Below are 19,796 nucleotides of genomic sequence, written 5' to 3'. Positions count from 1 at the left end.
CGTCTAAGGGTTACATGTCCCTCTACCTGTGATCTGTCAATAATTTGCTTCAGGCCTAGGTCGCAGGGCCTGCCTAACCATTTGTTTCTGACTCGAGGTTGAGGGGGAGGTCACATAGGGAAAATTCAGCAACGGAGATGCAAGTTCATTTTTATACATACATATATCATGCTATACATCAGCATTGTATTGTCCAATATTAACACTAGTAATAAAGGCTAATCTGGCTATACCTTATGGTACCATTCATGTAAGGGCAAGTTTATTTCACAGTTAGATGTAGGTATGATGAAAGCAGTTTGTAAACTTTTACAAATTAGGCATTCAATGCCTTATTCTCCTCAATTCACTTTCTAGGTCTCAATTAGATGTAGACTGGTTTGTGTCGTAACTTTCTAGGACATCAATATCATTAACATGCTATCCAATACAGCATACAGTGAGGAAATCTATAGGACTAGTAAGATTACTTTTTAGGTCCTATTTGACATTCAAAGAAAAATCAATCTACCCAAGGTCAAAGGTTGGTTGAAGAGTGCTTAAGTAAGTATTGGATCAAACAGGAAACAGTTATAAGATCTATGGAATGTAGTCTCAGAAGGTGATAGCTGCACTTATATTAATGTGCTGATTTTGGAATCTGTTTCTGTTTTTGTTTACTAATAATGTTAATCTGTTACGGATCCACATTTTACATTTTGGCTATATCTGTAGAAATTGTGAAAAGTTAATGTGTTTTAAAGGTGAAAAAGTGCCTGGCATAAAGCACTATGTTTCCCTGTTTTGTAAATAATTTGTTGTTTATCCAGTTCAGTCAGCACCAATCAGCCCATTATGGTGGTGTAGTAGATGTAAATGTTGTCAGTCAGGCAATCAATCAGTCTTTTCACCTGACAAAAAGTTTTATAATGAGCAGGCTCATGTGGAAAATGAAGATATCCATCTTACAAACATCTTTGAATCTACCAGGGCTCCTGGTAGGATGTTGCTTTTTTCATATGTGCCATGTCCAGTACTTTGCATTTTGTTTACCTAGGTTGACGTGGTTCGAGTTTTTCACCTTTTTTTTAATAGTTTTAGCACAGTTGAAGCACTATTTTCTAACTTTGCAGTATGTGTGCATGTCAATAATAGATAGTAAACGGGTTTTTGGTGGCTACTGACCTTGCATTTTCACAAATGGAGAACCACTCATTATCATTGCACCAAGGCTCCTTTTTCGACTTTGCTTTTACAAAGTGAGTTGCACAGACCTTGCAAATGGAATGCCTTGTGCATCACACTCAAGGTATTTTGCATCACCATCAACCTGATAGGCTACAGAAACAACCCTGGTTTTTGTGAAGGGTGAACTTCTTGGGGAGACTGACCAGGGGTATTATGACCTTCTGATTCTTGTGGACCTCTTATTGGACTTAGAGATCCTTGTCAACATCTTGGTGCAGTGCTTTAGGGGAGGTCACTGTTGCAGTTGACCGAGTTTAAAGAAGCACAGTCTGGAATTTCAGTCACATACAGATGATACTTAGATTTTGGTGAGACTTGTAAATGATGGAGAATACGACTATTAAAGGAGGGTCTGGGGGACGATGTTTACCGACCTGTCAAATTCATACCCCTAATGAACTACATTACAACAACAAAAAAACTTGAAGGTCTACAAAGTTGAGAAAAAGAAGTGGCCACAAGAAAATGTCACACACCACTATCACGACTAACGGTGAAAGACCATCAGTTGTAAGGAAGCTCTATCAGCCCACCCATATGGTGGAACATCGTCATCTAGGACTTTATCAGCAGGTTCTTATATGGCCAAGCCTATAGGTTATTGCTTGGTACCAATAGATCCTGAGCTGAAAGAAGATGTGTCCTCACTGAGAGTGGTACTGATAGGGCGCAGTGCTCAAAGAGATAAGTGAGTGATTAAAATGACAGTCAGGGTAGAAAAAATGTGTTTATTGGTATCTCCCTGGACGTCAGGTAAAAAAAGTGTGATGACAGTGTAAAAATATCACTGTACAGTGAGCATATACAATCTAGGCCAACATGTTTCTGCCGTTATGGTAATACTTTACCGGCATTCTTCAGGGCCAGGCTGGAATAACAGCTACTGCAACATCCACTATTATAAGTGTATAAACATAATCAGAAAATTATATAACATGGTTGAAGTAAGTAGAATTATGTGGCTAAATGAACCACCCTACCGTGTCCTCGTAAATAACCATGTAAAGAGCAATCCTTTCCTGCGAACATCAAGGAAAAAGGAACAATTTTGTGACAACCAAAAAAGCTCTTTTATAAACAGATGTGTGAACAAAAATTGTGGCATCAATTACTCGGTGGGCCAGTTAATTGTATAACGGCCAAGTGGAAACCTGTGCATAGTATAAAGTCACAACCAGATAATCTGTGTACAAAGGAGTAATAAATCTAACATACACTTACCCAGCTTTGTGTGGGAAGTAAGCCTCACCTCACCCGGCAACGGCTCAGGTAAAGAGGCCCCGCTCTATTGGACATATGGAGAAAGACAAATTCAGGACATGATATCTGTCACTGTCTCAATATGTATTTATATTGTATTAAAACTAAAAAACTTGGTTGTTCAAATATAGCCCATAGGTCCCAAAGAGGCGAAATGCTGCACTCAGAGGGCTGCATTCAACTAGGATTTTAATTATTAATTCATATACCCCATTCCTGTCATGTTTAGTTGTAAGGGTTCAGAACAAAGAGTATATGATAAACATCTCTAGAGTCTAATTTAAGACAGCTGGAAGTAATTCAAATGTTGATATTCAGTATCTACTCAAAGCCACCCTCGCTAAACCATTAGTCATGTGAACTGGCCTGAGTGGACTGCCAGACAAAGACTAGGGCGGTTCAGGAGACTTAAGAAACATCACAAAGGTCCCTGGTGTCCTCGTGTCCTTACCTGTCCGTCGGCACCTCCAGGAGTGAGCCTGAACCGAAGGGGAGGTGCCGGTGTCGTAATTTGACGATGGCTGAGTTAGCGCTTAGCTGTGCTACACGTTTTCCGGCTTAACTTGGCTATACTTAGAAACGCCATTTTGTGTGTTATGGCGGCCATCTTAGATCATAAGTGGCCTCGTGGCCAGCGTGCCCTTTAGTCCGTTGTCCGTGCCATTGACCACTCGAGTTTGCCCAGCAACAGGCTATTTTTAGTACTGGTCAAGCCTGTACATGCGCAGTCCCCACTGACCAGTCACTCCTCAGGAATGTGCCGCCAAACTGACCAGCGGAGTTGCTTGTAACCCCTCCAATGAGCTGGCTGTGTTCCAAAAATGACCATATATGTACATAACGCTCTGTAACTTTGTACCGCCTATTGTTTTATTACCTGCAAATTGTATAAAAAAGCGAGTCACACCGATGTTCGGTGTGATACTTCTTGCATTACCGAAGGGTGCTGTAGGAATGTACCACCACCCCATGGGGTCTTAATAAACTTGTTCTTTGAATTTTTCAGTTTCCGTGCCAACAGTTCTTTCAATGTAAGTGGGTTATCTTCGGAGCATGTAGGCCTTGGGAACCCGATACTACAAATTGGCGACCACGAAGGGACTCATCGGCGACTCGGATGCCCGAAGGAGAGGTCGTGACGAAGGTTTGGAAATGCTGCCACCGAGTGACCCGAGTCTTGGCACCCGCGGTGTTTTTCCTTTCCTTCTGATCTGACCTTCCAGGTGGCGCCGGTCTCCGACTGAGTTTTCGATCGTCTGCGTTGCTGGATAAAGTGCCGTTTGGCTGATTCGATTAAAAGACCTTGGCAGTTGGAATCTGGACCTTTGAGGCTTTGGGTAAGATTTGTGATCGGTAAGGTAGTCTGCGGACGCTTACTGAAGTTCTATGATTTGTGATCGGTAAGGTAGTCCTCGGACGCTTGCCGAAGTTCTATGACCTATGACTTTGATTTGAGTTAGCTAACATTTGTGAATTTGGGAACTTTGAATCTATAGGTGTGGTGCACTTCACATAGGCAGGCATGTAGAGTTGTTTCTCTAATTTTGTTTTTTTTCCCTTTGAGCGGTACATTTGTGTGAAGTACTGTAAGTGCCATTTTATATGGTATCGCGCTTTCGTGATACTTTTCGAACATGCCTGTTTTAAGCACACTCCGAGGGATGTGCTGTCTTGGAAATGGTACCACAATTAGGTTAGCGGAAGCACAGCCGGCTCCCCCAGAAGGAACACCAAATCGGGAAATGTATATCAAATTTGGCCTACCCCCTATAATGTACAGTAAATTATGGAATAAGTACACTAAATCGGATCCTGAATTGCAATGGCCTCTACATGGGTCGTTCGATTTGCATAAAGTACAGTTTGTGGAGCAATGTTTGTTTCAACGAAGGTCTAGACAAAATATGTTTGATTGTGTACGAATGTGGGAGAAAGCGGTGCGTGAGCGAATGAAACGTGAAGTTGCCTTGGCGGACAAAGAGCAGCGCAAGGCTGCTCGAGATAAGGCTTTACAGCTTGAGGAAAAGGAGGCCCAGGAAAAGAAAGAGAGGGAGGAACGGGAACGTAAATTGCAAACGACTGGTCAATTCCCTATTCGACGACCGCTTTATCCTGTCCTTAATAATGAAATTGATGATTTTTCATTGCTCGATCGATCACCGCCTCCGTACGTTTCACCTACGGCTCCAACTACAGAATCGGATGACGAAGGACAGGATAAGCCGGGAAAGAAGGGTGTATCTGGTGTCAGGTTTTCTGCGGAGAGATCCGCACATTTACGTAGTTGGGCTCGTAGAGTGAATACGAATTTTGTTTCTCAGTCTGAAATTGTTACTGAAAGGGGAAATTGGACAGACCAAGAATTACTGTATTTTTTGGCTACTTTGGCAGATGAAGTTGTTACCACATATCGTCAATTTTCAGATACGTTAGAACCTAAGGCTGTGTCAGTTCATCGTGAGAATCTGGATAAAGGTTTATTTGATCTTGCAGATGTCGATGCCCTTTACAAGCAACTGATCCAGCTGCGAGATGAGACTACCAGATTGCGGGACGAGCGGAAAAAGAATAAGGAGTCCGGGCCGGAGTCTAATGGGCAATCTAAGGAGTGTTCTCTCCGGGGTTCAGATAAGAGTTCTGCGATGCATGTTATGCCTATGCGTGAAGCCGCACCTTTGTATGTTCCTCCAAAAGGGGAAGGTACAGATGATGATAAAATGTCAAAGGATGCGAAGGGGTACTTTATATATAACTGGGTTTATACGCCTTGGAATAGAGCGGATGTTAAGGCGTTGAAAAACTCTTTACCTGACCTTCGTAAAAATCCGGCAGCGTTCTATGAAGGGGTGGAAGGGGCTATTTCGTCTTGTGTGATGACACTTGTCGACATAGATCTGTTTTTTGGGTTAATACTTCCGCCTGACATGTGGAGACAAATTCGTAAAAATAATGATGAAACAATACTTGGGGGAACATGGAAAGAAATAAATGCAGCTGATTTAGATAGGGAACCGGCATGTAAGCCTTGCCAGTTGATTTTAGACCTCCCGGTGGCTATTTTAAATAAATTAAAAACGCTCATGGAATGGAATGGAATGGAAATAGATTTATAGAGCGCGATTGCTGCCCGGGGGCGTCCAAGCGCTGGGAGGTAAGAATTGAAGGGACCGGTGAAGTGACACATTATAGCTTGGAGACTTTGGTGAATAGTAAGATCTTCAGGTTTTTACGGAATGACAGTAGGTCCGGGTTGGAACGGAGTGAGAGGGGGAGGGTGTTCCAAAGTTTGGCGGTGTTCACCGAGAACATCCTACCACCGGCTCTGGCTTTCTTTACTCGGGGGACCACTGCCAGAAAGGCCTCAGAGGAGCGGAGGTTCCTGTTTGGGTGGTAGGGGATGACGAGCTTGCTGTTAATAGCAGATCCTGTTTTCCAGAATGCTCGGTGTGCAATGCACAACGCCTTGAATGACACTCTGTGTTTAACTGGCAGCCAGTGAAGACTTTTTAGTGCGGATCTGGCTGACTGAGCTCGAGGAATTTTTAACAGGGTGCGCGCTGCGCAGTTTTGCACTATCTGGAGTTTCCTGAGGGTCATCTCGGGAGCCCCCACGTATAGAGCATTGTTTGTGTCAAGGCGGGACTGGATCAGGCCTTGGACTGCCACTTTACTGGCTTCTGGAGGCAGAAGTGGAAGGACCTTCCTGAGGGTTTTGAGGATGCCAAAACAGGTGGCGGACAGTTTGGTAGCCTGGGTGGAGAAGGACAGCTTGCTATCCAGCCACACTCCTAGGCTCTTGACGCTTTCCTTGGGGGTGGGGGGAGTGCCCAGGGCTTGGGGCCACAAGGAGATAAAAGGTGTTGGCGAGGCAGGGCCTAGAAGCAGGAGCTCTGTTTTATCTCCATTTAATTTGAGGGAGGAGCTGGTCATCCATTCCTTTATGTCCTCTAGGCAGCTCAGTAGGCCTCCTTGGGGGTGACTGATGTTCTTTTGAGCCAATGATACCACTAGCTGAGTGTCGTCGGCGTACGACACAATTTTGATGCCGTACGGTTCGACGATTCCAGCCAGTGGTCTCATGTAGACATTGAATAACACAGGGCTCAAAGAGGAGCCCTGTGGTACTCCGCAGCTGAGGGGCTTGCTGGCTGATACTGTGTCCCCATCGAAGATCTGGAATGATCTGTCGGACAGGAAGGAGCCGAACCACCTTAGAGCATCGCCAGAGACCCCGATGTCCCGGAGACGGTTCAGCAGGGTGGCATAGCTGACCGTATCGAATGCGGCGCTTAGATCAAGGAGGATCACTGCCACTGATCCTCCCTGATCCAGAGCCCTTCGAGATTCCTCGGCGACCGCTAATAAGGCAGTTTCGGTGCCGTGTTTTGGCCTGAAACCTGTCTGGGATGTATCCAGTAGGGAGTGGTGTTCAATAAACTGGACCAGTTGGACGTTTATATATTTTTCCAGCACCTTGCCAGCCCAAGGGAGGAGGGAGATTGCGCGGTAGTTGGAATAGTCGTCGGGGTTCAAGTTTGTTTTTTTTAGCAGCGCCCGCACCATGGCTTGTTTCCATGCTATAGGAACGACACCTGAGGCTATAGATGTGTTAAGGAGTTCTAGGATAACAGGCAGGGTGGTTTCGTGAGCTTGCATCAGAACTTCTGGTGGGGCTGGGTCGCGTGGGGAACCTGATTTGACTTGCCGTGCCATTTTACCGAGGGTGTCAAGGTCCAGGGGAGGGAAGTGCTCGAGGGTTGACTGGGCATGGGGAGGGAGTGTTCTCGGGGAGGGTGGGTCAGCTGTCTCTGGAACTGTTGCTCCTGTTTGAAAGGTGGAGCAAATTTTCAGGACTTTATTATCTCATACCTTCTAAAAAGATCGATTGGACCATGTTAGCTTCGTGCAAACAAAAACCAGATGAAACGGTTTCAGATTTCTTTACACGCTTCGAAGAGGCGTTTCATGATTACAGTGGTCAATCTTTAAGAGATGATACAGGTCGGCATTTGTTTGTAGATAAGTATGTGGCTAATCTCCTACCGGAGATTGCAAAGCGATTGAAATCGAGTGAAAGTTCCTGGGCCACGGCGACCCCTGCGTCTTTGTTGACTATGGCTCAGTATTATGAGCGGCAGGAGTTGGAGGCTAAAGAAAGTGTTGATAAAATAGCGAAAGAATTGAAAACGAAGGTGATGTTGGCACAGGTTCGTGGAACACAGGGTAGAGGGAATGATAGAGGTAGACGAGGTGGAGGCAATACGTCGTATGGTCGTACGGATATAGCGGAGGATCAATGTGCTTATTGTAAAGAGTTTGGGCATTGGGCTGAAGATTGTCCGGTACTTCGTGAACAACGTAGCCAGCGTGGTCGAGGAGGCGGTAGGTTGCGGGGCAGTTATACGGGGGCGAGAGGTGGTGGAGGTGATCGTGGAAGGGCTGAGGAGAGGGGCCGTGGCCAGGATGAATGAAATACTTTTGATAGACGAAACCAATATCAGATATCGGAGGGTGAGAATGTGGAGCACCAGGATTATGTGCATGCATAGGACTGCGTAGGATGGGGTACGGAACCAATTGAAGTGCCGGTAGATCAGGAGGGTCCATATGTAACAGCGGGCATTTTGGGTTCTACTGATCAATTTCTAGTCGACACCGGAGCTACTCGTAGCGCTTTGTCAAAAAAATTGGTTCCGAGGGCTCCCCTGTCTGGCGAAATGAAAACATGTGTAGGGTTCGATGGCACACCCTCCCCTAGCCCATTGTCAAAACCCCTTGCACTTTGTCTTGACAAATTATTTAGTTTTGGTCAATTTTTGCTATCGCCCTATACACCAGATAATATCCTGGGCATTGATTTGCTTAAATATTTTCGAGCAACGATACGGTGCACTCCTGAGGGAGTGCGGGTTATCCTGAATGACAATTATCCTGACCCAAATAGGTTTTATACTATACTAGACATTCCAGCTTTGGCCTCTCTCCCGCACACGTTATGGGCGACCTCAGACACGGATGTGGGGGAGATGCGTATTCCACCTATTCATATCACTGTTAAGGAGGGGGCCTCTCTGCCACGGGTGCCACAGTATAAGATTTCAAGGGAAGGTGAAATTGCCCTGACTCATATTGTTCAAGATTTGATAACTGTAGGAGTGGTGGAAGAGGTTCCTTATAATGTTTGTAACAGCCCTATTCTTCCGATCCTTAAGAGAGATACTGACGACAAGGTCTATCGGTTTATTATTGACTTGAGAGAAATTAACAAAATTGTCATTCCCCAATACCCGGTGGTGTCCGACATTACGACCTTGCTTACACTGGTACCACCAACGGCAACTACCTTTAGTGTAATTGACTTGAAAAATGCGTTCTTTTCCATCCCTGTCCATCCTGATAGCAGATATCTGTTTGGCTTCACGTTAAATAATAAATCGTATAGATTTTGTCGTGTTCCTCAAGGTTACACTGAGAGCCCGAGTATCTACAGCCAGGCTTTGAAAAGACAGCTTGATTCCTTTGAGTTACAGTCAGGGGTTGTCCTTATCCAATATGTGGATGACCTTCTGCTTGCTGCAGATTCTCATGCACAATGTGAGGAGAGTACGATTGCGCTGCTTTCTTTTCTGGCACAGAATAATCACAAGGTTTCTAAGAAAAAGCTTCAATACTGTAGACCCAAGGTGACCTACCTCGGTCATCTTTTGTCTAAGGAGGGGCGTGCATTAACATCAGATCGAATTCAGGCGATTTTAGATACACCAGTCCCCCGCACACAGAGAGATGTACGCGCCTTCATAGGGTTAACGTCCTTTTGTAGGCAGTGGATCATGGGGTTTTCGCACATTATAAAGCCCTTGCTAGCGTTACTGTCCAAAGCTATGCCAATGCCCCTTGAATGGACAGATGAATGTCAAAATGCTTTTGAACAATTGAGACAGGCTCTTTGCTCTGCCCCCGTATTAGGTACACCAGATTACACGAAGATTTTCACATTGTACGTACACGAGAAGGATGGGTGCGCGTTATCAGTGTTAGTGCAGACACATGGGGACAAGCAGAGGCCATGTGCATATTTTTCAGCCATCCTTGATCCTGTAGTACGAGGGTTACCTGGGTGTTTTCGAGCAGTGGCAGCAACAGCAGTAGCTATAAGGCAGAGTGAGGGAATAGTGTTATCGCACAAATTATTGGTGCTCGTTCCCCATGCAGTAGATGCCCTGCTAAACCAAACAAAGACCCAATATCTCACGAGTGCACGGTTAACAGGATATGAGCTTACACTGTTGGCGCCACATATCACACTGAAAAGATGTGCTACTCTGAACCCTGCCACTTTATTGCCCTATCCGGTTGAGGAGGGTCAGGAAGAAAAACATAATGACTGTGTTTTCCTGACCGAGGAACAGACAAAGGGTTGTGTCGAGTTACAGGATATGCCACTTTCAGATGTGGATGGGGAACTGTGGGTTGATGGATCGTGTTTGAGGCTGCCAGATGGCACGACCTCCGCAGCCTATGCGATCACGACACTTAAGACAGTGGTGGAAACAGCTAGAATACCACAGAAATCGGCTCAAGCAGCAGAGCTGATAGCTTTGACAAGAGCCTGCGAACTGAGTGCTGGCCTATGTGTGAACATATACACAGACAGCCGGTACGCCTTCGGAGTAGCACATGACTTTGGGCTACTCTGGAGAGAACGTGGGTTTTTGACTTCTCATGGAGTACACATTATGCACGGAGAACTAGTGCGTGACCTCCTAAACGCGTTGCTTTGTCCAAAGAAAGTAGCGATAATAAAATGTAGTGCCCATAAAAAGATTATCGACTAAGTGGGTCAGGGAAATGCCTTTGCGGACAGTATAGCGAGACAAACGGCTGTGTCCCGAGCTGACTCCCCCATGTACGTGACACAATCCCAAGCTGAGCGATGGAATGATGCTAGAGCGGAGATATTAGATATTCAGAAATCAGCTACTGAATCAGAACTTGCGGCATGGGCAGCAGATGGGGTGCTAGATGATGAAGGGTGTTGGAGAAGTAAGGACATGGAGAAATGGAAATTGCCTGCAGCTTACTTGCAAGTGATGGTCCAGATGACACATGGGGTGGCGCACGTGGGGGCTCTTGCAATCACTCGACTATTAACACGAGTTTGGGAGCATCCCGAGATTGCTAAAACCGCCAAGAGAGTAGTTCAGACCTGCCTGATATGTTTGCAGCACAATCCTGCAAAGGGGACCCATACTCCGAAAGGAGGGTTCGTTCCACCTTCTGCACCATTCGAGGTACTTAAATGGATTACATCCAGCTTGAGCACTGCAATAACCTTAAGTATGTCTTAGTGGTGGTGTGTGCTTTTAGCAAATGGGTTGAGGCCTTCCCCACGAAAGATAATACAGCTTTGACAACAGCTAAGGTTTTGCTCAAGGAGTACTTCCCTCGATTTGGAGTTTGCAAATTTTTGTGGAGCGATAATGGGCCTCATTTTGATGGGAAAATCGTGGTGTATGTGTTGAAAGGCTTGGGGATTCAGCAGAAGTTTCATGCTGTGTTCCACCCTCAGTCAGCAGGTCTAGTCGAGCGGTATAATGCCACGTTGAAACTAAAACTGGCTAAGATTGTGGCGTCCACGTCATTGAAATGGCCGGATGCCTTACCGCTAGCATTGCTTTCTCTCAGATCAGTGCCCCACTCTCGAACAGGCCTCACACCATATGAAGTGGTGTTTGGAAGGCCTATGAATATTTGGGGGGTGCCTAAGCCGCGATTGATACATGATGTGCCTTGTATAATGATGAACGATTATTTGGCACGATTAACAAATGATTTGTTTTCTATTCATCAACAGGTTCGAGAAGCGCTCACCGGCGACTCTACTGGAGAGGGCCATGATCTTCGCCCTGGAGACCATGTTATGATTAAATCGTTTGAGAGGGCGAACAGCTTGGAACCGAGGTGGCGAGGCCCCGAGCAGGTCCTCCTGCCAACTCGAACAGCTGTACGAGTGACCAATAGGAAGCGGTGGATACATTCAACACACTGCCGTCGTGTCTCTCCTGATCTGGTGAATCCTGCTGTGTTGACCGACTTCCAAGAGATTCTGGAGAAAGAAAAGAGCCCAGCTGTGACATCGGCCGAAGTTGAGGGAGCCTTCCCGGACCACACTGTTTCTGGACGAGAGCGCTATAATATGCGGCCACGATAAGAAGATTTTTTTTGGTTTTCGAGACTGGTTGGTTACCGCTCTGGGGTTTGTGAAACGGAAGCCGGGAATCTCAAGGGGGGGGGATCAGTTCTGCCAAGAGTAGCGACACCCGTCTTGACCCCGGAGAAGAAAACAATGGCTACCTCGGAGCTCAGCACCGTATTTTTCTTTTTTAGGTGTAATACACACACATGTACATTTGAGACTTTGTGAACTTTTCGAACTACTTAAGACTTTGAAAAATAATTGAACTATGGTGTCTTCTGCATCACGGGACAAAAGAATACTTGGTGCCATCCTTTTCGTCTTGACGATTGTGGTAATAGCAGTGATAGCTTGGGTAGTTGAACTTGTGGTGCCTGCACGTGTACATTTGCTGCCGACTACCCCGGCTCCATCTGAACATTTTCACTTCACTTTGCCTTACCATGAAGAACGGCACCGACAGACTTATTTGAACAATAGCTTTATTCAGATCCTGCATCATACACATAACATGACAAACACGTCTAATTGCTGGGTGTGTGGGATGTTGCCCGGGCACCAGAAGAAAGGGGGCACTCCACTCATTCCACTCCCGTTTTCACACAATGGATCTTGCAATGCCTGGTATACTCTCCTCTTCACTTTGAGATGGCCAACAAAAGGGGGGGTGCTTTTCCGTTTGAATAAAATTTGTTACCATGATCGGGATGGGTACCCACGAGCTGAGGGTACTCGATTTGAATGGGAGGAGTACCGCCCCGATAACGTGTCTGCCCCACGTGTTTACAGCAACCAACGTAACATTAATGTCTCTAGCTCACATGTTATTAATGTTATTGCCACTAAAGCTGATTTGTGTATACGCAATAAAGGTACAATCTCGGTTGGGAAAAGCGAATGCAATACTACACTCACGTTTGATAGCCCAAATGGCATATCGTTTGTAGCATCTCGTACTACGTATTTTATTTGTGGAACGAAGGGTTATCATCAGCTCCCGTTGGGATGGTTAGGCACTTGCTATGTATCTTTTGTATTGCCCCCTGTATTCATTGCCCCACCAATGTATCATAATGACTATATTCTTTATCATGACTTCGTGTTGAATCGTGTTAAACGTGCTGTTGTTCTGGACGACATCGACCAGACGGACACTGCTTTGCAACAGTATGTGGACTTCAATTTGGGACTGTTTTCCTTTGTTGGGGCTGCTTTGAATAGTCGAAAGATACAACGACTGACCCGTGTTGTTGAGGCTGTAGCAAATGATACTGCTATTGCATTAGGGAATATTACCGAAGAACTTCAGATTTCTAGGATTGTTACGCTCCAGAACCGAATGGTTCTAGATGTGGTTCTAGCTGACCGTGGGGGGGCATGCAGAATTATCGGAAGCAGCTGCTGTGTCTATGTACCTGACAATTCACCATCTGTTTATGATGCCATTTCAAAATTGCATAAGATAGCTGCTGAAATACACTCGGACAATGGAACTTGGACTCTTTCAGGGTGGTTCTGGTCAATGCTTACCACGTGGGGTTGGAAATTGCTAACGATTTTATGCATCATTGTGGGGATACTGTTTTGTGTATGTTTATGTATTCAATGTGGCCCCGCTTTATGTTCTATGTGCTTATCGGCTTGCATACCATCAAGACGAGCTCTTGCTCATGACAAAATGATGCTTCATAAAGAAGTAACTCAAATAATGCTAATTGATATTGAAGATGAACACCCTGATTATGTTCACTATGAGGTAGCTTCAGCTAAACGCTAAAAGGGTCGTCTGTCGTAATTTGACGATGGCTGAGTTAGCGCTTAGCTGTGCTACACGTTTTCCCGCTTAACTTGGCTATACTTAGAAACGCCATTTTGTGTGTTATGGCGGCCATCTTAGATCATAAGCGGCCTCGTGGCCAGCGTGCCCTTTAGTCCGTTGTCCGTGCCATTGACCACTCGAGTTTGCCCAGCAACAGGCTATTTTTAGTACTGGTCAAGCCTGTACATGCGCAGTCCCCACTGACCAGTCACTCCTCAGGAATGTGCCGCCAAACTGACCAGCGGAGTTGTAACCCCTCCAATGAGCTGGCTGTGTTCCAAAAATGACCATATATGTACATAACGCTCTGTAACTTTGTACCGCCTATTGTTTTATTACCTGCAAATTGTATAAAAAAGCGAGTCACACCGATGTTCGGTGTGATACTTCTTGCATTACCGAAGGGTGCTGTAGGAATGTACCACCACCCCATGGGGTCTTAATAAACTTGTTCTTTGAATTTTTCAGTTTCCGTGCCAACAGTTCTTTCAATGTAAGTGGGTTATCTTCGGAGCATGTAGGCCTTGGGAACCCGATACTACACCGGCGGACAGGAGGAAATACGTATTTATGCGTGCGCTAATTGGCAGTGGCACTAATTCATTGTCCACACCTGTTGGTTAGAGGCGCGGCCGCGGAATGTTTGATTTAAAGCGCATGCCGCGAGGTCGTTGTCTTGGCCTCGCGCATGCGTAGGATGCAGGATTCAATACGGCGGGGCATAGAGTTTGCCCTAAGACCGCCAATCAAAGTGCGGGGCAGGCCAGTGTAATACGAGGCGTGCGCGCGGAGCAGACACTGCGCTAGGCAGAAACAATGAGTCTCGGCATAGCGCATGCTCCGTTTAGTAAGAGACGGTCTCTACTGCTGATTTGGCTAAGTGTCTGGACACATACAATGCGAACGAGCCCGGGTTTACAAATGTTGATATTTGTGTATTCTAACGCCGATGGGGTAGAATAAAATTGCCATAGAGAAGATTTAATATGCATTTAAACATTTATGTTGAAGATCTAATCGTATGCTGAAAAATAGTATTAGATCTTGCCACTTAACTAAATGTCATTGTGGAGTAACATAGTTAAGTATGCATACTAGATAACTGCAAATCAACTGTGAAAGAGTTATAAAAATGAGAAAACCACAGGATGAACTATCACATGTCGGTTTCAATACTCTAGGTATGCCCCTAAGAGATGTATGCAAAAACCTTGTTCATACAAAGTACAGTATGCGTTTTTTGAAATAACGCAATCAATTTACCATGGTACATGAAGAGATACGTGCCAAGAGGTATAGCACACATCCTTGATACAGCGGAAGTAGGTAGTGAGTGGACTGTACCCGGGGTTATTAATGAATTTTAACTTCTTTCAGAGAGACAACCAAGGTATGTGATCGTTAAGCCCCTGGACGTCAGAGCATAAAAGCATTGCACCGAATGCTTTTATGCTCGCTTATACGCATCTCTTCATGTACCATGGTAAATTGATTGCGTTATTTCAAAAAACGCATACTGTACTTTGTATGAATAAGGTTTTTGCATACATCTCTTAGGGGCATACCTAGAGTATTATGTTTATACACTTATAATAGTGGATGTTGCAGTAGCTGTTATTCCAGCCTGGCCCTGAAGAATGCCGGTAAAGTATTACCATAATGGCAGAAACATGTTGGCCTAGATTGTATATGCTCACTGTACAGTGATATTTTTACACTGTCATCACACTTTTTTTACTTGACGTCCAGGGAGATACCAATAAACACATTTTTTCTACCCTGATCATCATTTTAATCACTCACTTATCTCTTTGAGCACTGCACCCTATCAGTACCACTCTCAGTGAGGACACATCTTCTTTCAGCTCAGGATCTATTGGTACCAAGCAATAACCTATAGGCTTGGCCATATAAGAACCTGCTGATAAAGTCCTAGATGACGATGTTCCGCCATATGGGTGGGCTGATAGAACTTCCTTACAACTGATGGTCCTTCACTGTTAGTCGTGATAGTGGTGTGTGACATTTTCTTGTGGCCACTTCTTTTTCTCAACTTTGTAGACCTTCAAGTTTTTTTGTTGTTTTAACTTGTAAATGATGGCCATTTCCTCCTCTACCTACTGGAGATCGAGGTGTGAATGAAGAACAACTCTCTGCAACTCAACAGTTAGAAAAGTGAAATTCATTAGCTGGCATGGAGACCTGGTTACACAAAAATTTACAAAATTCCACATATTCTGAGATATTTGGTATCATTCTACCTAAAAAGAACGCAAAAAAGAGAAACAAATGTATTCGGTTATTGATAATCTTGAAAAACCCTGTTCGAAACATGTCTTAAGAAATATTTATAAATTGCATTTCTATTAGATTTAGGGCATGTAATTAGCATAATAGAGCCTTAGGTCACACAGAAATTTCTGTATTTAAACTGGTTTCTTTGTCTTAAAAAGAGTAGAAGGTGGGTAGCACTAATAAATAAAGAGAGATACTTTGCCTTTCAGTGTACCAGATTCTTACCCACCTGAATTACAACCATTTTTTACCAGTGAGAAACATTCAACATCAACTGCTTTCTTGAAGGGTGTTGGAAAATGGCTCTCTCTAAAAGGTCACCTCAAACCTTTTGCCGTCCTCCTCCTCTCTTTGCTGAATTGTTTTTGTTAGTCTTAGGACTTTGCCACTGCCGACCAGTGCTAAAGTGCATGTGCTTCTCCCCTTAACATGGTATAATTGGTTTACACCTATTTGACATATTACGGTTACTTGTAAGTCTCTTGTAAAGTAGTATTCCATATACCCAGGGCCTGTAAATTAAATAACCTAATGGGTATGCAGCACTGATTGATCCACCAACATAAGTAGCGTTTCAAAACTGTCTCAGGCCTGCTATTGCAGGGCCAGTGTGTGCAACTGACTACATAGAAGCCACCCCTAAGGTAGGCCCTCAGTAACCTTAAAGGCAAGGTGCTATATAAGTAAAAGGTAGGACATGTACTTTTATATTTTGCATGTACAGGTAGTGACAAAAGCCTATTTCGCTTTTCACTACAGTGAGGCCTACTTCACTCATGGGTTAGCATTGGTAATTCCTTAATACACTTTTGAACTGTAATTCCTGATAAGAGAGAAGTATCTTTTTCATGGACGTTTCTCTGCCCTTAATGCTGAGTGTGACCTACAACCTGTCTCCAATACGCATCTGGGATGGGTGACTACTATACTTTGTGCATTCCCTGGAGACAGCCACAACACAGGAAGGATATAGGTGTCTGAGTGCCTATCTACATACATCTTAATTCTTGTGGCCTTGCCAGGGCAGGATGGAAGAGAGGGGCTAACACTTCACTTGAATAGGCTGTGTCCTGTCCACGCACAAAGGACTTCTTACAACCCACAGACAGTCTGTCAGAAAGAACTAGTATTACAGGGATACGTGTGATCTTCAGATAGGTGCTTTTAAGTCACCCCCACTTCAAAGGCACATTTGGATATAAATATTGGGTCCCTGACCCCTTAAAATCACACACTACTGGACTTGTTATTGAACTCTGCCAGAAGAACTGCTGTGATGCTTAAAGGACTCAACTGGACTTCTGATCTGGAAGAACTGGTTTTTCACTCTGTTGCACTGCTGCCTGCTTCTCTCTGACTCTGCTGAAGGGGAGATGGATTCTGCTGTCACTTCAAGTGATCTCCAAGGTCTTCTTAGCTTGACTCCTTTTGCTTGAGACTCAGGAATATCAAAGTCTCTACCCCTGCTCCTGTACCTGGCTCACTGGAAGTGGACCAGATACTTGCATCATGAATTCTGATGCATCTCCTGTCTGTGTGTAGCAGAACTGCTGCATCGACCAGGTTGTGTGAGTAAAATGAGTGCATTGCCTTGGAACTAGCACTTTGCTTCCAAAGATAGACGTATCAGACAGTGTATCACTGTTGCTGCAGCTTGGTGAGATTGACGCAGCTCCTCAACTACATGGCAGAATCTAGTGCATCGCTCGGCTCCTCTCAATTCTGGCAACCATCTTCGGAACTGACACATCATCCTCACTGCATGGAGAAGGTTGATGCATCCTGCACCTGTGAACCTCAACATCGACGCATCCCCTTGTTTGCGACCTGGAAGGGTTCTTTGTTCACCGGGGCCTGCATGGGTCCTGTAGTCGGCCAGTGCTCCATCATGGTTGGCCTGAATTTTGACTTTGTCCCAGTCCAGCGCTACCTACAGTAACCATTTTAGACCTGCTTGCTTCTAAGCACTAAACTGCATTTATTTCTTTAAAATGCAATATCTCAACTTTTATGCATTGGATATTTGTTTTTTTGTTTTTATTTTGAGCAGATTATAATAATCTATTTTTCTAAACCTGTGTGGCGTCTTTTTGTGGAGTATTCATTATGTTATCGTGTGTGTGTGTTGCACAAATACTTTGCACATTGTCTCTTTAAATAATCCTGACTGCTGTGTGCCAAGCAATCAGAGGTTGAGCAAAGGTTCTCTTTTAGTGTGTATCCAACTTACTATCTAGAGTGGTGGTTCATGCCTGGTCTGGGTCCATACAGCAGCCAACCAGGAATCCCATTTCTAGCAAAGGGTACATCCACTCTTGCCAGGATCTTTTTCTACTTCGAAGGGCAATTTTATTCTTCTTTACCCATGTCACAGCATTTATATCTTTTGTCATTAATTTCTATCCAAAAATGCCTTTTAAACCTTAATTAAATTGTTGTCTGTCAGAGATCCTAACATGTTTGAAAGAGCTGGTATTTTTGCTTAATGCTTTATTTATTTATTTTTTTATTTCAAAATTTCAAGTGTAAGTATGAGTCTTCTTGTAAAGGGCCTTGTCACTTGTTAGATGGCCCTTTTATTATTGCTACTCGTGTAATTCACAAAATCAAAGGGTTTATGACTGCAAAAGGGCTTTTCCGTATGTACCATCCTGCTGGGTGTGCAGCCTGTGTTTTTTCTGCATGCAAAGTGTGGGGCACAGGATGGACTTGTAGGGTGATTAATTCTAGATTTGAGGACTCTGGTTAAATGGATGAGCTATATGCTTTCATTTAGTTACCTGGAAGAAAGAAGCAATGTGTTTACAGTTTTAGACTTTTTGTTCAACATAAAGAAATAGAATGCATGTCCAACATAGAGCAGGCCTGGCCTACACACGTCTTGACCATGAACAGCAGAAACTACAGTCCCACATTTCACCCCTGCCATCATCCAAACAGCAGAGCTAAAGTAGAACTAATCAACAGCCCAGTGCTAACAAGGTTCATGGAATTGCTAAAAGTAGCTCTGTCTACATCATCCTCTTTTCATTGTCTGTGTCTTCACCCATGAGGCACAGGAACACAGGTGATACACATCCACTGTCTGGGACACTATTCTCCGCCACATCTCATGCCATGTCACAACAAGGCCTAATATAGCACTATCTCACATACAAATAGTGTTTTTTCCACAGTTTAGCATCGTAAGACTGCATGCAATCTAAAAAAGTCTCCTGTGTAATCTTACAAAAATTAACCCTAACTTAAAACTTATGATTGTTTCCTCTCCTTTTTATTTCTAATGAACCTCCTCGTTTTTTCTATCCTCTGCATGCCTTCTCTCTCTGAGCACAGCCACTCTAGGTCACGTGCATGTCCCTAATGTAGTTCTGGAAATTGACCACACCTCATCTAAAAAGATCACAATCTCTGCTTTAAAAGTCATGCCTCTACAACCTAGCAATACCTAATCTGTAGTTCACCTATTAATGCCGCCAACGATTTGCATGACATCCCATACCGACTACCACATTTAACTCCTAATAATTTCATTTACCAACTAGAAGCTGAATTAAATGCATGGAATGCTTTCCTTAAAAGCACAAAACTAATCCAAATAACCAAAAATAATCCACTGAAAAAACACTAACCTTAGGTTGCGGAGGAGCAAGCTGCCCAGTGTAAAGTATTTCTATATCTGGTAATGGACATTTTAGTGCAGTTACAAGCTATATAGACTATTGTCACAAAAAATACAATGTATGGGCTTGCAGAACTGGTAAAATATGTCACAGTTTTCCATTTTTGGAATGCAGTCATAGGGATGGCAACCTCTGTGACTGCAGCTATTCACATGTGGTAGCAAAGTGTGACCTGCCAAATAAATATTAATTATGATGGTATTTCTGCTACTCCCTGTGTTTTGATATTTTGTGAACCAAACTGTTAGTACATAGGTCGATTCGCAAAATATTATTCATTTGGCAAATAGTTGGTGTGTAATTTGTGGCTACTTTT

This window comes from Lissotriton vulgaris, chromosome 12, assembly GCF_964263255.1.
Source record: "Lissotriton vulgaris chromosome 12, aLisVul1.2, whole genome shotgun sequence".
Classification (NCBI taxonomy): Eukaryota; Metazoa; Chordata; class Amphibia; order Caudata; family Salamandridae; genus Lissotriton; species Lissotriton vulgaris.
Note: the sequence above shows the minus strand (reverse complement) of the source record.